Source organism: Acipenser ruthenus, chromosome 4, assembly GCF_902713425.1.
Source record: "Acipenser ruthenus chromosome 4, fAciRut3.2 maternal haplotype, whole genome shotgun sequence".
Lineage (NCBI taxonomy): Eukaryota > Metazoa > Chordata > Actinopteri > Acipenseriformes > Acipenseridae > Acipenser > Acipenser ruthenus.
In genome coordinates, this window is record NC_081192.1 from 92256463 (window position 1) to 92275460 (window position 18998).

Consider the following 18998-nt stretch of genomic DNA (forward strand, 5'->3'; position numbering starts at 1 on the left):
CAATACAGTTAAAGCTAATGAAGTGAGTTGAAATCCTTACTGCATTTTAAACTTACCCTTCTGTAAACAGTTATTGATGTAGGATTTTAGGAATTCTGAGTGGGTATTTTTCTAATAAGTAACAATTTAAAAGTAAATCACACAAGACATGTCTAGTATTTTTTTGTCATGTTGTTTTACAAAGCCAGGCTTAGAAACTAACAAAACATTACTGACAACTGCAACAGTACTGGAGAAAGGGGCATGTTGATATATATAACGAAGGAACTGACATTTGGCTGTGATGGAGGTAAAATGTTATGGCATGTGTCAGTCTGAAAGACACATGCCATAGCTAGGAGCTTATTGCTAAATACAAATTAATATTACTTTATACACAAGCAAATGGAAAACAAACAAAAATAGTAACTATAAGGGCTATAACCTTACGATCAATGCATAATTAGGACCATTGTGCCAGTACATAGACCACATTGGGGCTGGCAGGATCCAGCTCTATGTTTTCAAATGGAACAGGATGCTGGAGACACCTGCCCAAGGCTTCTAAGAAATTAAAGAGAAAAATACCCCTAGAGTCTGTGAGAGCGGGGGTGGAAGATGACTCAAGGTTTGACAACACGGTTAACGACTTAGGAAAGGAAACGTATATGAGAACGGAGAGTACTTTGCAAAGGACTAGCTCAAGACCTACAGTTAGCAAAGACATGGAGCTCCAGGTTTGTGTCTGTGGCTGGAGCAAAGTGACAACGGTTAGGGGTTTGAAGATTCATCAAGGGAGAATGAAATGCTTGAGGGGCCTCGCATTGATCAGTACTTTTTACAAAGTCATTCAATTCAGTCGAATGAAATCCAGCAGCAGGAAGTAAACCACAGTTTGCAGGATATCAGCACCCCTGTCATAGATGAGAGGAGGACTTGCATGGACACAACTAGTGATGAACCTAATGATCCTTGTGAACCCGGTCAGCTGAACCAGCGTAAGAGAGAAAAGAACCTCAACGGGCACAAATTTTGAGTTAATAAATGGCCAAGAGCTTCTGAGAAAACAGCGTGGGACACAGTAAACACAGATCTCTGTTTTACGTTGGCAAGGTTAGGTGGAACAGTCGAAAATAAGCTGGATAAATTTGGGGATACCATCTACACATATGAAAGCAAGAGGTTTGGAGTTGAAAAAAGAAAGGAGAACGTACAAACTATGCATGTAAAGTCTAGATGGCAGCAGGAGACTGAGTGCTTAGTTAGAGAAAGGAGGAAGCAATAGAGGAGAGCAGAAGTCAGAAGGAGGCACTCAATTTATTACAAGATAAGCTGGTATACCAGGTTTCCCAGGTTGCTTAGAGCACATCAGTGTGATCTGGCAGCAAATTCAAACAGCTAAAAAAGGAGAGGAAGGAGCTCCATGCGACATTCCTGGATTTAGCTAATGCATACGGTTCAGTACCACATGAGCTTCTTTGGGCAGCATTTGATGTTTTCAGTGTACCGAGGACAATAACAAACTTAGTGAAAGCCTACTTCGGAGATTTGCAATTTTGTTTTTCAACTTCAGAATTCACCACTACATGGCAATGTCTAGAAATTGGAATAATGGCAGGATGTACCATTTCTCCACTGTTTTTTTAATGGAAGTAATTATTAGGGTGTCAAAATGGGTAGTGGGAGGAGAATGATTGGCCTTTGGAATGTGACTACCACCAATTAAAGCATACATGGATGACATGACAATCATGACTACAACAGTAGCCTGCACTAATTGGTTATTGGGCAAAGTAATCAATAACATTGAATGGGCACGAATGCAATTCAAGCCCACTAAGTCAAGGAGCATCTCTATAATTAAAGGTGAAGTAGTGGATAAGAGGTTCTACATTAACAGTGAGGCAATACCAACAGTGTCTGAGAATCATGTGAAAAGTCTTGGGAGATGGTATGATGAGGACCTGAAGGACACAGTTCGTGTGGGAGAAGTGAGACACCAAGCAGTGCAAGGGTTGATGAGCATAGACAGCAGTGAGGTTTCCTTGACAACAGTAGAGAAGCTGGAAGCATCAATCCATTCATACATCAGGAAAAGTGTGAGACCCTATGGTAAAGAGATACTGCAGCTGCCAGTCTCAGCTCTAACCAAGGAATTTAAGTGCGCCAAGGTTCGATTGGAAATGACATTGGCAGAGTCACACAACGTATGTGTGAGGGAGGCAGCACCTGTGTTGAAAACTGGAAGAAAGTGGGTGGCAAAGGAAGCTGTGGAAGATGCAAAGGCTGCCCTTCGTATCAGTGATATCATGGGGCAAGTACAGCTTGGAAGAGGAGGCCTTGGTCTCATTTCAGCTCCTCCTACATGGCACAAAGTAGCCACAGCTCAATGGAGGAAGCTGGTAGTCAACGAGGTGCAAAAGCAGGAGGAGAAGATGAGGTGCATAAAGGCAGTTTCCCAGGCCAAGCAGGGAGGATGGACACGATGGGAGTGTGGAACAACGCAAGATAGGCTGGCAAGATCTATGGACAATGGTACAGTGCAGGATCAGTTTCCTCATCAGGTCAATATATGATGTTTTCTCATCACCACAGAACCTTAATCTATGGGCAGGAGAGGATCCTTCGTGTCCTTTGTGTTCATTGCCAGCTACATTAAGACACATTTTGACAGGGTGTAAGGTGGGTCTTAGTCGGTTTACTTTGCGTCATAACCAGGTGTGCAATGTTTGGCCTTATCATTGGAAGACAAGCGCAGCATGACCAACAGGTTTCCACCAATTTCACCAATATATGACACATGAAGAGCTACATTTCTCCGTCCAGGGGATCAACCAACAACAAAAGGTATTAAAACCAAAACTTGTCTAGGACAACTGGAAGCTGCTAGGGACTGGAAAATACTGGCAGATGTTGGACAATGGCTTATTTTCCCAACTGAGATTGCCACCACTAACCTTCAACCTGATATTATCTTGTGGTGTGGATCAGCACACCTTGATCACCTGTTAACAGTTAACAGTGCCATAGGGATGCGAGGATGGAGAGTCCAGGTTTACCCAGTAGAGGTGGGTTGTCAAGGATTTGTGGCACACTCCACAACCCGGTTTTTCAGAGACATCGGATTTAGAGGTCAAGAGTTGCAACACATAGTGAAGAACTTATCTGAAGCAGCAGAGAGGAGCAGCAACTGGCTGTGGCTGAGACAAAAGTATTTTGGTTGGAGACCTCAAGCATCGTAGAAAGAAAGCAACGTTGATGTAAAGAAAGGTAAACGTAGCGTCAGAGGGGGTCATAATATCATTCTGTGTATGAAAGTAACAGAATTGAAATATACAGAGGGGAATCTTAAACCATTCTCTCTGTCTTCTTGGTTTCTGGTGACAAAGAATGCATTTAAAAAGATTCATAAACTAAATGCTGAACAAATGGCTTATCTTCACGATCGCTGAATGACAATTTCGGCAAGCCAGTCAGTTCTGGGTGCTTTGACACCTAAGACAGGAACCAGTCCATCTCATAAATCCAAACAACAGGGGGCGAAGCCATGGACCAATAGGCTCTGTGCATATCCTACTTCCGCATTCTCTTATACCGGCATAGTTACTTCCGGTTAATGTCTGCTTGCGTTAGAATACAATATTAGAGTCTGCTTTATGACAGCTTGAAGTGTGCCATGGCCTTGTTTTATACGCGTTGCCTTCAGGGCTTACCAAGGATCACTGTTAATGATGTCCATAGAATAGTTAAACTGTGCAGCAAAGCTCCATCAAAGAAACTGGAAAAGGGTTTTAAAATGTACGTTTCCAGCTACCTCTGCAACTACGAGGGTGAGTTATTTAAAATTTTCAGTCTTTGTATATCTGTAAAACTGTTGTGGTAAAATCAGTATTTAATAAGGATACTTGGTTAATGGGTAAGTTATATTGTTATATATTGTTGTTTATATGTTAACATATAAAATATAATTATGACATTAAAATATGAAAAGTATTGTATGTATTCATACTATATTGTGATTATCGAACTGTAAGTATTTTAGTTAAAGTTGCTCTTGGGACTGAAGTAATTGTATATTTCACCTGCTCTTACTGTATTGTGAATCATGAAATATGTATATGACAACTCTAACTCTAACTCTAACTCTAACTCTAATAAATAATACATTTGTTTATGATAAAATGGCAAACTGTACAACATTGTCAAATTAATAACACTATGATGGTTTTCTATTTTATTTCAAGCACTGTATTCCCTCAGACATAACGTCTATATTGTTGGCGTTAACCAGTATCAAACAAAGACAGGCTGACAGGTGAAATCAGTGTGAGGGCCAGTTGTTTCAGATCGATGAAGAAGAATGAGAAGCCGCACAGTTTGAGTGTAGGATACAAATTAGTGTAGCTGTTGTTCAAGTTGTTCAAGTTCAAGGTTTGATTTACAGTTACATGAGTTCAATTTCTTTGCATAATTAAAGTTACTAATACTTTTTTACATTAATGAACAAGATCAATTGTTTATTTTTAAGTTATACTAAATACTAAAAACTTTAGTGTACTAACAAACTTTAGTTATGAATTCCTTTGTTTTATGGTTGTCAATATTTTGTGTTTTATGACTTATATTTAATTAATTTGTTTTACTACAGATTGTGCTAAAGGATTCAGACCCAGTAATAGTGATACATCGCCACTGTTCTTGTGCACCTGGAATGGCCTTGTGCAACCACACCGTTGCACTTCTGTTCCAGACAGCTCACTATTTGCAGCTGGGAACAACTATTGTTCCTCCAGTTCACAGCTGTACTGAAACAGAACAAAGGTGGCACAAACCGAGAACCATGGTAAGTCTGTATGCAGTTCATGTGCAAGTAAAGCCTGGGTAAGGGTGTCTGCTAAGAAAATACAAATAAAGCAGCATAATCTAATTACACTTCAACTAAACTGTCCCTGTCCACATTCTCTGTTTTCATAGGGTGTGCAACCTGGACCCATTCAGAAAATGGAAATTAAAAAGCCTACCTCAACAGCTCAGTTGAAGGAGGGGTTAGGTAAGCTTCAAATATGTACATTGCTTTATATTCTACAAATACATAAAACCTCAACATCTGTTCTTAGCTACAATGACAGATATATTGTAAGTCCAGAAATATTGGTAGCCAAAATATTTGATGAATCACAGCAGAAGACTAATTTGCCTCCAGAAATGTTGGCGACTTGTTACCCTAAAAGCATTTACTATTAGTAAAAAATAAATATTTGCACTAAAAATGTTTGCGATCTTTTTGGATATGCAAAATTCAAAGAATAAAACTCTTGCAAATATTTCTGGACTTACAGTACATAACAGCTTAAATATTTAATTTGTAATTGTGAGAATATTTCATATTTTACAGGAGTTCACTGTACAAAGGGCTCATCGGAGAGTTACCAGACCTTTCTGTGCTGCAGGTATCTGATGCATACCAGGACTTTGACATTTTATCCAAGCCACTAGTAACAGGGCAGACTGCAGAGATGAGGAGGGGTTTGGAAATGTATTCTGGAGCAGTTAGGGAATACTGCATGTTGAAATATGTGAATTATTCACCCTGTGGGCTTGTAATTCACCCAGATGCACCTTGGCTTGGTTCTTCCCCACATAGCATAATTTATGATCCAATGGAGCATCCACCTTTTGGCTTGGTGGAAATTAAATGTCCTAATGTAAAAAACTATGTTGACTGCAAATACCTACAAATGCAACAAGGTATTTTAGCATTGAAAAGCCAGCATGCCTACTATTGGCAGGTGCAATGTCAGTTACTGATTACAGGACTTGAATGGTGTGACTTTGTTGTATGTGCCCAGGAAGACATGTTGGTGCAGCATATTTATCGTGACCCTAACATTACACCAATGATCAGAAATAAGGCTGACCAATTTTACTTTTTTGGGTCCATGCCAAAGTACTTGTCCATCAAAAAATGAAGTGTTGTGGTAAAGAAAAGTAGAATTACTAAAAATGTTTTCTTACTTATCTAAATTACACTAAAATCTACAGAATTTGCCTTTTCTCTACACAATTTGTAGTCCAGGCCTTCATTCTGTCAAGACTGAACTCATCTCCCTTCTTATCTGCCCACTTCAGCTCATGCAGAACTCTGCTGCTCGCTTACTGTTTTACCTGTTCAGACTGCACCTGTAGACACTGCAGATCTTCATTGCCTGTATTGCACACTTGTGCTCTGTTGTACTTTATAATCCCGGTAATATTTTTTTTTTAAACTACCTATTGTTTGTTGTAACCATATTCTATGTAAACTACACCTTTACAATTCACCCTGGACAATGGTACAGGCAACAAAAATAAATTACTAATAATGCAAGGAAATAAGACTAAATGCAGAAGTGATATCAAAATGAAAATGATGCCATTTGTTTAGAAGCAAGCACACTCAGAGTTTACAGATCTGGGAGTAGCCGTGAATGAGGCAATCTGAAACGGGTTATCTCTCTCCTGTCCCTCTTATACAGTTCTTTCCCTAATTTCACATACATGTAGATATCACTTGATTTTGAGACCATTCACAAAAGAGTGCATGTTAGCAATTCTCAGAGGCACAGAAAAAAAGTAGAGAAAACAGAAGAGAATCTCAAGTGTTAACATTTTGAAATTATGCTTACAATAATAATTAGTAATAGATTGCAGGCCAATTTTTTTGCCATAGTTTAGCCATTTATAAACATTTTTCTGTATGTATTTTATGTTAAAAAAATATGCTTAAATTGTACATTAACCTATAAAATGTTTGAAAAAAGCGATGAGACTTTTTTATAACATTCAATGATTTACATTTAATAGCTTCAGACCAAAAAAAAAGATCAGTCCCCAAGTTGAGCAAAACACACAGCCCTAATACAATATTTTATTATTTTTTTGGCTAACATGATACCACTGATTGTTACTATTAGAATTATTATATATATTTTTTTAAATACCGTTGATTTGCAAGGAAGCATGATTTCTTCACTCTTTTCTGCGGCTGTTCTTGATCTGGCGGTAGAAGGTTCCATCAGCTGCCAAAAGGCCATCAGATGGCGGTAATTTGCAAATCTGTGTGGAATGTAAACAATAATAACTAAAGACAACACTATACACAACACGCATTTTTACCATTATTGTTTTAATCTAAAAAAATGCTACATTTACAATAAATTATGCTTAAACATTTACTTACCTTGTGTAAAATCGGATGTCCTCATCCGAGGTGGCAAATCCGAAGCGTTGTTTTACAGTCATTTCTTCTAATTTGGTTTTCAGTTCTTCAATTTCCTTTGACAGCTCTTGATTTTTTGACAGTGCTACATCAAGGGCTGCAGGTTGTGGTACTGAACAGTAATCGTGGGTCAGCAGCATTACTGAACAGTCCATTGCGTCTTTTTCGGTGACAGGCTCAGGTTTTTCTCTCCTCTCCCAAACACCAAGCCTTGGCTGTTGTTGACGATAGTCATTCCATTGAAAGAGCACTGGTACCGAATGCTTTTTTAGCCATCGCCGCCCTCCACAGGTTGCTTTGAGCACATCACTTTTAACAAAGTGTCTGCTGCACACTTTTGTGTGTTTTGTTGCCGTAAATTGCTCTCGGCGGATGTTGTTGAGCCACTTCTTTTTAAGTTCTTCATTTACAGGAAAAGAGTGAAAGTTTACACTCGAGTTGTATCGCGATGACGTTGAACAAAAAGGGACACAGCAATGCTCCGAGGTGCTTCCCTCTCGTTTCTGATATTTCACAGATTTCGGTTTTGTACCTGTGGCACTCATTGTACAAATAAAACAATATCTAATAGAATAATAACGAAATAATCTTCAATAAACACACGTATACCAAAAATGAACTACAATCACCATCAACAAGTATTAAACAGGAAGTAAGTATGCCGGTAAACCGGAAGCCACTAACGCCATCTTGTGCACAGAGCCTATTGAGAACAATGGGCTGTGTCTGAATGAGAACAACCAATGAGAAACACCCCATGTGGACTCGGGCACAGCCCAAAATAACCAAACTAACCAATCACAGGGTGGAAGAACAAAACCGGCCGCGCGACTTTCAGAAACAGGAGTTTGCCCATGAGAGTGTTGGAGTTCGGAGGAACGAAATGGAAGCTAAACTGCTCTGAAGAAAGTTCCTGAAGTCATGGGAGCATAAAGTGCTCGAATTCACAGAAGGCAAAGAAGAGCCAACGTTCTGAAGAGTGGCTAAAATCAGCTTTGAAGACAGCTGCAGCTCTTTGCCCTACGAGAGACAGAAACAGTAAATGGAAGCATAGCCAGCAGCAGGACCTAAGGTCATGTACTAGCCGTACAGAAGAATTGCAACGAGAACACATCTACGAACTACATAACTTTTCAATTGCAACGCATTATCTGAACTGAGTTACGTCAGATCAACAGAACTATTTCCAGTTGATAAACTGCCAACAAAAACTATAATGCTGCAAGAAAAGAACTATATGTTTATTGCGAGCCTATGCAATACAATGCATACAGCAAAATACCGTCTTCATTGGAAGTTCAGATCCAAAGAGCTGCAGTGTTCATCAACACAGATTGACTTCTTTATATGAAAATTCATAAGTATTCAACATATCTAATATTAAATACTTTATGACTCGAGAAAGTAACTGTAGTAATGCTATCAAGTTAGTAGATAAACTGTTCTAGAAATAGAATATAACTTCCTGTTTTAGAGTGTGTAAGAAATGTATTTTGTTTGTTGAAATGTGCAACTCAAAGGAGCTGTCTCGCAATTGCAGAGAATTTGATCATTGCCCCATTTCTGAGTTAATTTGAATATATAATCAACTGAGGTTGATAACATATTAATAGTTTGGTACATCACGTCTAAACTAAATTAACACGGTAAAACTAATTTGCTAAATTAGGTACTAGAATGTTGGATTCCGTTCTGAATGGAAAGTTGAATTAATTCTCGTGCATATTGACATGATCGATTACAACGAGAAATGGGTATTGGAAATACTAATGCAAAGTAGACACTTAGGGTGATAAGCCATATTTAATATTAGTATATTAACCATGTATATGCTAATGATGTTATGGTTGTTGTAATCGTTTGACTATGGAACCAATGAACTGTACACTTGACGCATATCTCTAACCAATAGCCTTTCCTTTCTGTAATATTAGATTAGTTGTGCACCACTTTTTATTCTTAAATAAACTACTGTTTTATATTTCTGACATGTGTGAATGTCGGTTATTGGCTAAGGTAATTTGGGCATAGCTGAGTGGGGGACGGAGGGTGATGATGCTGGGATGCCAGAATCACTGTCAAGCCCTGTTAAGGTGTTGTGGGCTAGTTGACGAAACATCAAGGGTGGAAGTTGCCCACTTGAAGACCCCAGAGAAGTACCCTACTCAGCTCAGTCCAGATGATTGTCATGCTGATGCGCTAGGGAGCCCGCACTGTGGTTGATCCTGGAGCCAGCATTGAGGCCGTTGTGTGTGCTGATGCGCCAGGGAGGCAAAATAGGCTGATCTCTGGAGCCAGCATTACACTTCTGCCATCAACACCAGCAAGACGGATATCTACATCACCAGATGGAAGGAAGCACAGATGGATCACATTCGTTTACAGTAAAATAAGCGATGTCTTAGTTGGTGCTTATCTTGGCAAGAGCTAATATCAGCATGACACCTACTCTCATGTAAAGGAAATCAATTATTACTACTAAGGCCATCTTAAAAAGAAGATATGTGGAAAAAAGTAACAGATTAATTATCTTTAAAAATAAAAAGGTTAATGTTTACCACTTTCATGAATGGCTACTTTAAGCCTATCAGTAAAAAAAAAAATCAAAGGAAAGAAATAAGTATTATGAAGGGTAATATCTTCCTAATATTCTGTCTCAGGCACTTTGACTTTAAAACTAGATATTCAAGTGTTGCTGTACAAAATGGCTTGAATCTTATGAGCTGCTGAAGATGAGCTACGTCATTACTGTAGAACTAGCAAAGCACTGTAAGAAAAAAAGACTATAAAAGTAATTTAATGGTGTGGATAGAGATATTACAGTGTGGATCAGAATGCTGTGTTTAGGGAATATTTGTTATGCTCTCTGTGAACAAGGAACCATTTCCTTCAGATCCTGGGTGAGAACCAAGAGTAGCTGCTTCAGCATCAGCTGGATCAATAACTCTTTTTGCAGTAATACATTTCTGAGTAGCTTTTGGGGGGTCATCAATGATTTTACTGCTAGATCATTGAGAGCTAATGACCTACATTTTGTAGGCTTAGGCATGTGTAGCCCTGGATATAAGCAGATGTCAATGGCTTTGCCCTTTGCCCATCATTACATTTTGGTATGTACATATTCCCTTTTGTATGTTATCTAAGAATTGTTACTGTATTCATTTAAAAATACCCTTTATTATAGAAATTACCCTTATGGATGTTGTTGTGTTGTTATGTTATGTTATGTTATGTTATGAGGCAGCCAGTATCCATGGTTTCTTGTATTGATGATTGTTCAATCCTAATTGGCAGTGGCATTGTTGTTTACATCCTTCTACCCCTCCAGTCAGATATGTTTATCACATACTTGGCTTTGCAATATGAAAAACTGTCAATGTATTGTAATATTCATAGAAGACCCTTGGTTAGACATGTAATTTAAAGGTCCAATGATTTTCACAAAAAGGTAATAAGAAATATATAAACATGGCCTAAACTGTGGGTTTATATAGTGATGCAGATTTTCAAAAATTCCCCATTGATATAACAGTGTTATATAAATGCACTGTATTGAATAGATGTGATTCCACATCTGCTACTAATCACCCAAAGCAGCATCTTCAATATTTGTCGAGTATGTTAATGGGACCACAGCCTGAAACTTGTGACAACTCTGTGCATGTCTTGCTATCAAAATCACTTGACAAGCAATGTCGCATTGTGCCTGTGTGTGTTAGTGCCTTGTCCTGTGGTTTATCTCTTTTTGATACCCCAATAGCGGGTACTGTGTCTTTGAGTTGAATCATGTTTAGGGGTCCTTGTTGATCTCCTACATGTCCCTGCAAGCATCCACTGGAACCCCACAAGGGATCTGAATTACAGCAAAGTGCATGAATTGAGTTGTGCTCCTTGTATTTGTAACAACACCTGCACATCATCCAGAGATTGCTTGGGATATTGTAGGATGGACTCAATGTTTTAAAACTTGCATGGCACAGTTATCACAACATTATTAAGATATGAATATCAGTCTGCTAAGCAGGTACTATACCACAAAACATGAAAACAATAACAACTTCAAAGAACAAACTTACCTCTGGCTAAGCAAATCTGGTTACAGTAGCATAAAGGCACCTGCACTGTGAGCCAAATAAATATTTTCTATTTCTCTAAATATATGTGGACATATTTATAAAGCATGATTATCTCTTAGATGTATGTCATTTTTTTAGCGGTGCTTAAAACCTGCAATTATTTTTAGTGACATATTCATAAAGAATGTTTATCTCTACATGTGTTGAAGTCGGTCCAAACTTTAGATGCTTGTTTAAGTCTTGATTGTCAGCTCTTTCAGTCACATTAATGCAGGGCTAAAAAAACTTTTATTTTACTTTAATTTACCAATAATTATACAAATTATTAGTAATAATTATTGTAACAATGCTGGGTCTGCTGTAACTGCATTCTGGAAGGTTCTGTGACCCAGAGTCAAAGGTTCAGCTGCAGCAAGTGCTCAGGGATATCAGAGACGGAAGAATCGTCACCAATCAGAAACTTGGCTTGCCGCACGAGCGGGAGCTGGTTGCAACATTGTTGTCACAAGTCAGGGGATAAGATGTTGGGGTTGAGACTGGGAAGCCGTGAATGCTTAGGATTATTGGCTGGTGCACCGGGGGGTGTGGCCTGGACTGGGGGAAAGTAGCGGGCTGTGAGACTAAAGGGATCCAGAGAGAAGCGGGACTAAGAAAACCAAGAAAGAAACTAGAGACTGCACTGTTGGGTGTAGCACACGGCCAAAACAGTATGCTTTGGACTTCCTTTTCTTTTCTTATTTGTTGTGCCACTGGCTGGTAAAGGCTGGTAGAGCTGAGTTCCTAGTTGGGATCCCCCTTGCCGTCCACCCCACAGCCAGACAGTGGGCCCACTCAAGTCTGTCCCCGACTACCAAGGAGGATCCACTTGGAACTACCCCGGCCACTGCCTGCCAGAGCCGAGCTGCTGTTACCCCCTGCGATAGAGAGGAATCTGTAGAGCAGGGCAGAAGAGACCGAGATGCTGCCACCTGCAGCGAACAGACAGCCCGTCCCACCCCAAGGTCAAACACCAAACCTGCCCCGGTTCAACATCACTTCTTCCCTGGAAGCCTTCCTCGCCCAGTTTGAGCTGTCCGTTGATGAGTATGTCTGTACAGACTGCAGGAAGGCTACGTATCTGTCCCAAGCCCTGGACGGGTTAGTGCTGTTGGACCTGAGCTGGGAGGAGAGGGTCAATTGCACGGCACTGACGACAGCTCTAAAATGGAGGTTCAAGGAATGTGACTCCTACCTAGGCTTGCAGGAACAGCTCCAGTGCTGGAGGCGAGCACCGGGAGAGAAGCTGGGAGTCCTGGCCAAAGACGTCACACGCCTGGCGATGGACATACAGCTTCTGTTGATGGATAGCCCTGGCCGCCTTTATTTGCAGCCTGCAACCACCGCCACTGCGACACCAGGTCCGCCTCACTGGCCCACGGATGCTGGAGGAGGTGGTGAACCAGGCTGTGGCTATAGAGGCCGTTCTCCAGCACGAGGAGTCCCTGCCACATCAACCAGGACACCAATCCACAGTTAACCCAGCCCAGCAAAGACGAGTCCAAAGCCAACCAGGCCACCGCCACCTGGCTTCGGAACTCGGCGCTTTGCTCCAGGCCATGTCCACACAGGACCCCTGGGCTGCACTGCCCCCAGAAGCAGCTGACAGCGTAACACTGCCCTGCACATCGCCGCTACTACAGCCACTAGCAGCCGGGGGAGTGAGGCTCCACTCCCCCAGAAGTAGCTGATAACATCACAGTTCCAGCAGAGCCCACCATTGTCGTGGGGAGGACACATCGCGGTCCGAGTGGAGTGGGTTCCATGCACAGTCTTGGTTGACACCGGATCGACAATGACACTGTGTGATCCAGGGGTGGGTCCAGCTTGAGCCAAAAATGGTGCAGCTACACACAGTCACTGGGTACTTGGCGCCCATGCAGGTACCATGACGATCCAGGTGGGTGGCTGGACAGTGAACCACCCCATGTGGATAGCTGCAGTACAGGACCCCTGCAGGACTTTTTGAGAAGCACCGGCAGCCTGCCTGACCTCCGGATGGGCACCCTACACTTCCAGGGCCCAGCCGTCGCCATGGCCCACCCGGGACAACCAGCCACCCCCAACTGCCCCTCGTTCCTCCTGGCCTGCCACTCCGCAGTACAGAACTCCCCCTCCTGCACCCCCGCGTTCTTGATGTTGGGCTGGGAACTTCGCACCCCTGCCTAGATGGTGTTTGGCCGGCCACCAGACCCCTCCGCTGAACCACCCAGATCAGAGTATGCCAGGCTGCTGCAGTACCACCTGGAGTTGGCCAACAGCTTCGCCAGGAACAGTTGCAGGCGGTGGGCTGTCAGCAGAAGAGAAACTATGACACCAGGGCACAAGGGAGGCACTTCACAGCAGGGGAGCTGGTCTGGGTGTACAGCCCCCAACGGAAACGGGGCCACTGCCCTAAGCTGGACAGCCACTGGCTAGGACCTTGGCAGGTCTTGGAGCGCACCGGGATATCGTATATAGGATCCAGCTACCACCCAGAGGATGGCAGGTGGTACTCCACGGCTCGCTGTGACAGCTGCAATGCCCGCAAAGGACTCATGGCTTGGTCGACAGCCCCCCTCCAGCAGTGTCCCGTCGGCAGACCCATAGAGAGGGTCGGGGCTTTGAAAAACACCACCAATAATAATAAAAATGATGGCTGTGTTCTAACACAGACAGTTCACTCGGTTTCTTCAATCGTGGCATAGAACAGAAGTTTTAGGGCCATATTCATAAAGCATTTTTATGTAATGTACAGTATTTATTTTCATTTGCAATTTAATTAATTTATTTTTTGATTGCACTTTTCATCTGTTTACTCTGCCCAACACACATATGCATAACTGTATTACAGTAAATATACATATATTATTACAGTGCTTGCAGTTTTCAAAAATGTTATTAATACGGAATCATGTTTAATGATCACTATTCTCATATGATAATTAAAAAAAAAACAATAAGTATAAAAATAGAATTATTCCAAACATAATAATCTATCATCTGCCTGTATCAATCTTCATTACACAAAATAAGCTGGCAGGATTTTTGATTATCAGACTCCTAACACAATGAGAAAGACTAAAACTGACTAGTGGAAATCAATAATAACCTTGCTTTGTAAACATTTCAGTGGAAGGAAGGATGGGCAGTAGAGTGTTCTTTGTCTAGCAGCGACATAAATTAACATTGGTGTATCATTAATTCTGCTTAATGTCAGTACAATAGTGCACAACCATTACTACTGCTATAGTACAAAGATTAAAGGCACACCTGTGGGACACTTCCACAAATCTGCTGTTGTACTTTGTGGAGGAGTGAAAGTCTATTATCTTAGAAGGGCTATAGTCAGACTAATAGTTAGATGTATTTATCTCTGATGAACGAATTATAAGTATCTATTAATTAGTTAATCTGGTATCCACAGTAGAACATTTTGCTGTGTTGATCTTTTTGTTGATCAGAGCAAGACCCATTGGTCTGATTCTGTGAAACAAAAAAAGTGTAGATATTAGAGACATTTGGGCTTTTTCTCAATGTTCTAACACATATTCTAGAATTCCCTGAGGTTTTAACAAAGTGATTTGAAGAACAAGGAACACAACTGGTTTGTCAGTGAAATGCTAAAATAAATAAATAAATAAACAAACAAACAAACAAACAAACAAACAAACAAACAAACAAACAAATAAATAAATAAATAAATAAATAGCATAATTATACAATGCTGTCAAATTGCCAGTACTCTAAGCTTGTTACAGTTGTGGTTATTAATATGTTTTTTTAACACTATATCAGTGTCACATGACTTAAAAAAAGAAAGAAAAAAAACTAAGGGTTTAGACCAGGAAATACAGTACTTTAGAGATACAATGTGTACCAATACTACTAGTTTGCAGCCTTGAGCTCAAGTGGGTCATGATGTGCCAGTGCACATTAAAGTATCACCAGTTTCACAATTGTATGCTACTGGCACTTATCAAAAACCTAAAGGTGATTTCACTGGAATCAGCCTTCTTCAATGTCATGTTTCATTGAACAGGTACACCTGCTTTTTGGTCTGAAGGATTGGCAGATGTATTAGATTTCCTAAGGCAGTGTCAGCAAATTAAGCAGGTCTTTTCTGACATAGTGGACTTTCCCAATGTTCTAACCAATTGCACACAATTTGCCATTATTATTATTATTATTATTATTATTATTATTATTATTATTATTATTATTATTATTATTTAATTGATCATTGTGACACAAGCTACCAGTGGGTTTCCACACCATACAGGAATTTTGTTGATTGTATGATATTATGAATTTTTAATGCTTACAAGTGCTTTTGGATGTTGATGTTGTGTTGTTTTGGCTACACATAATTTTAGGAAAAGAGTCTGCATGATATTCAGAATTGGTTCTTGTGTAGAATAATAGAGGTCATCTCATGCGATGCAAGTCAAAGGAATGTTTTACTTCATAAGCCAGAATACCGTGAAACACAAGATATGACAAATTTGCTATTTCTTATTTTGTGCCATTGAGTAGATGTACAAATTTGCCTGCTGTTGTTCACCATTTATGATAATGTTGAAGACTGGGATGAAAGCACCTTAACCCGTTACACTCCCTTTACACACCCTTTACACTGTAGTTAATCACAAACTTAATTTGTTACTGTTTATTTTTCACTGCGACAGAGCAGGATATTCTGAGGCATCTATTTAATTCAATTTCAATTAAATGTATTTATTTATATACTGCCTTTCATACCACAGTACCTCAAAGTGCTTTACATGTCAGTTAAGACAGAAAGAAGTATGCAATGTAGTAAAACTTACAAAATAGCAATAACTAATAATAATAAATAATAATGAAAAAATCTAAACAATTGAACAAATCAGGAAATTAATAACAATGATAAATAAAACACAAAATGATAAAAATAAACACATTTAGAAATCGATGTAGTATCATTAGCCAATCAGCTTTCAGCTATATCGGGCATTAATACACTACACATCATCTGTGAATCAAATTTAAAATAAATCTGCACAAGTAATAGCTTTTTCATTTTGACTTGCTGTATTTTTAAGCTTAGTTCACATCTATTAGACAGTAAATACTAAACAAAGACACAATTAGTCCAATGTATTTTATTAACCACCAAAACCAGCCAATCAATACTTTGCACAGACGAAAGCAACCAATCCTGTACCTGCAACTTCCGAGTCAGCCAATTACAGCTTGTCAGCTCAACTGGAGCTGAGACACAGCATATTTCAACAAGAAGCCAAAACACGGACAGTTCAGTAATATTGCTCCATTCAGACTGTTCAGATAAAGTAAAAGCAGCTCTGACAAGTAAACAAGTTTTTTGTTTAATAAAGTTGTTTTTTTTTCTCTAATTAAGTGTGATCTTTTATGAGCATTTTTTCTAAAACTTTTCTTAGCAGAAGGGTACCCGGCGATTCATTACAAGTTAAAGGTAAATGTAGGTTTCAAAGTGTTTTTTTAAAGAAAATAATGAGAAAAAACATTTTCTAATGGTAATAGTGCCTTCTCGATGAAGGCTCTACTGTGTGCTGTTTGACCTTGACTTTCATTAGTGCCCTCGCCTTCAGTGGTAGAGCCTTAATCGACAGGCACTATCGATTAAAAAATAGATACAAACATTTATATTTGTAAGTCAGGTTATAAAGGCTAAACTATAAACGTAAGTCTTTAATCTTGACTTAAAAATGTTGACTGAAGCAGCATCTCTAATAGAAAAGGGCAATGATTTCCGCAATCTGGGAGCATTATAACTAAATGCACTTTCTCCACTCCATTTCGATTTTACCTTTGGGAGCCACAAAATGCCAGTTAGCTGACCTTAAAATACGTGGCGGTTTATATGGGGATGAAATTTGTCTTAGGTAATCCGGTGCCAAGCCATTTAGTGCTTTATATGTCAATAGTAAGATTTTTAAATCAATTCCAAAATGAACTGGAAGCCAGTTCAGTGAGGCCAACACAGGAGTTATATGCATCGTGAGAACCCTAGCATGATGAATAAAGCATGATGCCAAAGCTCCAGCAAATCAAGCATTGCAGTAGTCGAGTCTAGACAAAACAAAAGCATGAATTAACTTCTCAGCATCAGACAAAGAAAGAAAATACTGAATTTTAGCAATGTTTCATAGATGATAAAAAGACACTTGTAATTTCTCGAATATGAGCCTCAAAACTAAAAATCAGAATCAAATATAACCCCCACATTTCACACATCATATTTCATATTACAGCTCAGGTTGCCCAAATCTATTTTTAAGGAATTTGTAAGCTCTAGTTGTTGCTGAGAACCTAACAGCAAAACATCTGTCTTATCTGAGTTCAATTGAAATACATTTTGAGACATCCAACTTTTGATATTGGCAAGACACTAGTAAGGCTAAAACAGCAGTGGTGTCACCAGATTTTACAGAAATATAAAGTTGTGTGTCATCAGCATAACATTGAAAATGTACACTGTGTAGCATTGTGGCAGGATGGCTCGCAGTGGTGAGGTGTGGTGACGTCACGGACCAGGAAGTAACTGAATCACAACAACGGATGGGCGGGTGAAACTGAACGCAACGGCGTTCAGCTGATTTTATTAATAAACAAAACAAAAATAAACAAAACAACAAAACAGAAACCAAAGGGCACGAGGGCCAAATGAATAAACAGACAAACAAGTAAGTGTCGTGCTGGCTAATCCAGCCCGTTTTAGCAATTGTTATTTTCTGTCTCCTCTCTATCTCCCCGTACCTCCTCTCTGTACACCCAACCCTTGCAGCACGGACAGCTGCAGGTTCTTATACTCTGGCCGAGGGGTTAACTAGCTGTTAATTATCTTATTACCCCTCGGCCACAGTCTGCACGCGTTTGGTAAGGATGCGCGACTGTCAGCTAGGTAAATAATCAGTAGCTGATCAGCCACGCATCCTCACAAGGTTTTAAATTATAAATAATAACAAAAGACGCGGCGCTTTTAACTGCGCCGCAAACAAAAATACAAATAATAATAAATAGGGGCGGGACACTCCGCCACAAGATCCCTGAGTGACACCACAAGTAATAGTAGAGAATCCTTATACAGATGCCCCTAAAGAAACAAAGTACTGTCTGTAGTTAGATAAGACTTAAAGAGTAAGTAGTGGGGTTCCAAAAAATATAGTATTACATGTCCCCACATGTTGCTGCAACTGTTTAAATGATATTTTTTTTAATTGTTAACATCCTGACAACTTTTTACACTTACAACTTTAAAATCTGTTTCAAGTGCTATGGCAATTCTGTTCCATACCACATCATGGATCATTATTACTGTGTTGACCTGTTTAACAATGTGGGCAATAATTATTACATTATTATTACAAATTTTACCACTGTATTTTTCAGAACCACTCTATTTACTTTTTTAACCAGTTTAGAACAGTTCCAGTCAGGCCAACCCAGCTTTTAAGAAAATCAATTAAAATAGCATGATCTACAGTATCAAATGCAGCCCTAAGGTTTAAAAGAACCAAAATGCATATAAAGTTAGTGTGCAGTCTTCAGTACATCATTCACCACTCTGACAAGGGCAGTGTATGTACTGTGAGCAGATCTAAACCCTGACATTGTTACTATCCAGAAATCTGTTGAGTTGCCATAAT

General features: G+C 39.7%; 1 long non-coding RNA gene across 1 annotated transcript; it reads left to right on the forward strand.

Annotated features, from left to right (window-relative positions):
- The first annotated feature begins 4655 nt into the window (after window positions 1-4655).
- LOC131736970 (uncharacterized) lies at window positions 4656-9173 on the forward strand. Its single transcript, XR_009328567.1, has 3 exons — window positions 4656-4822; window positions 4954-5029; window positions 5375-9173. It is a non-coding gene; the product is annotated as an uncharacterized LOC131736970 (long non-coding RNA).
- The last annotated feature ends 9825 nt before the right edge of the window (window positions 9174-18998 follow it).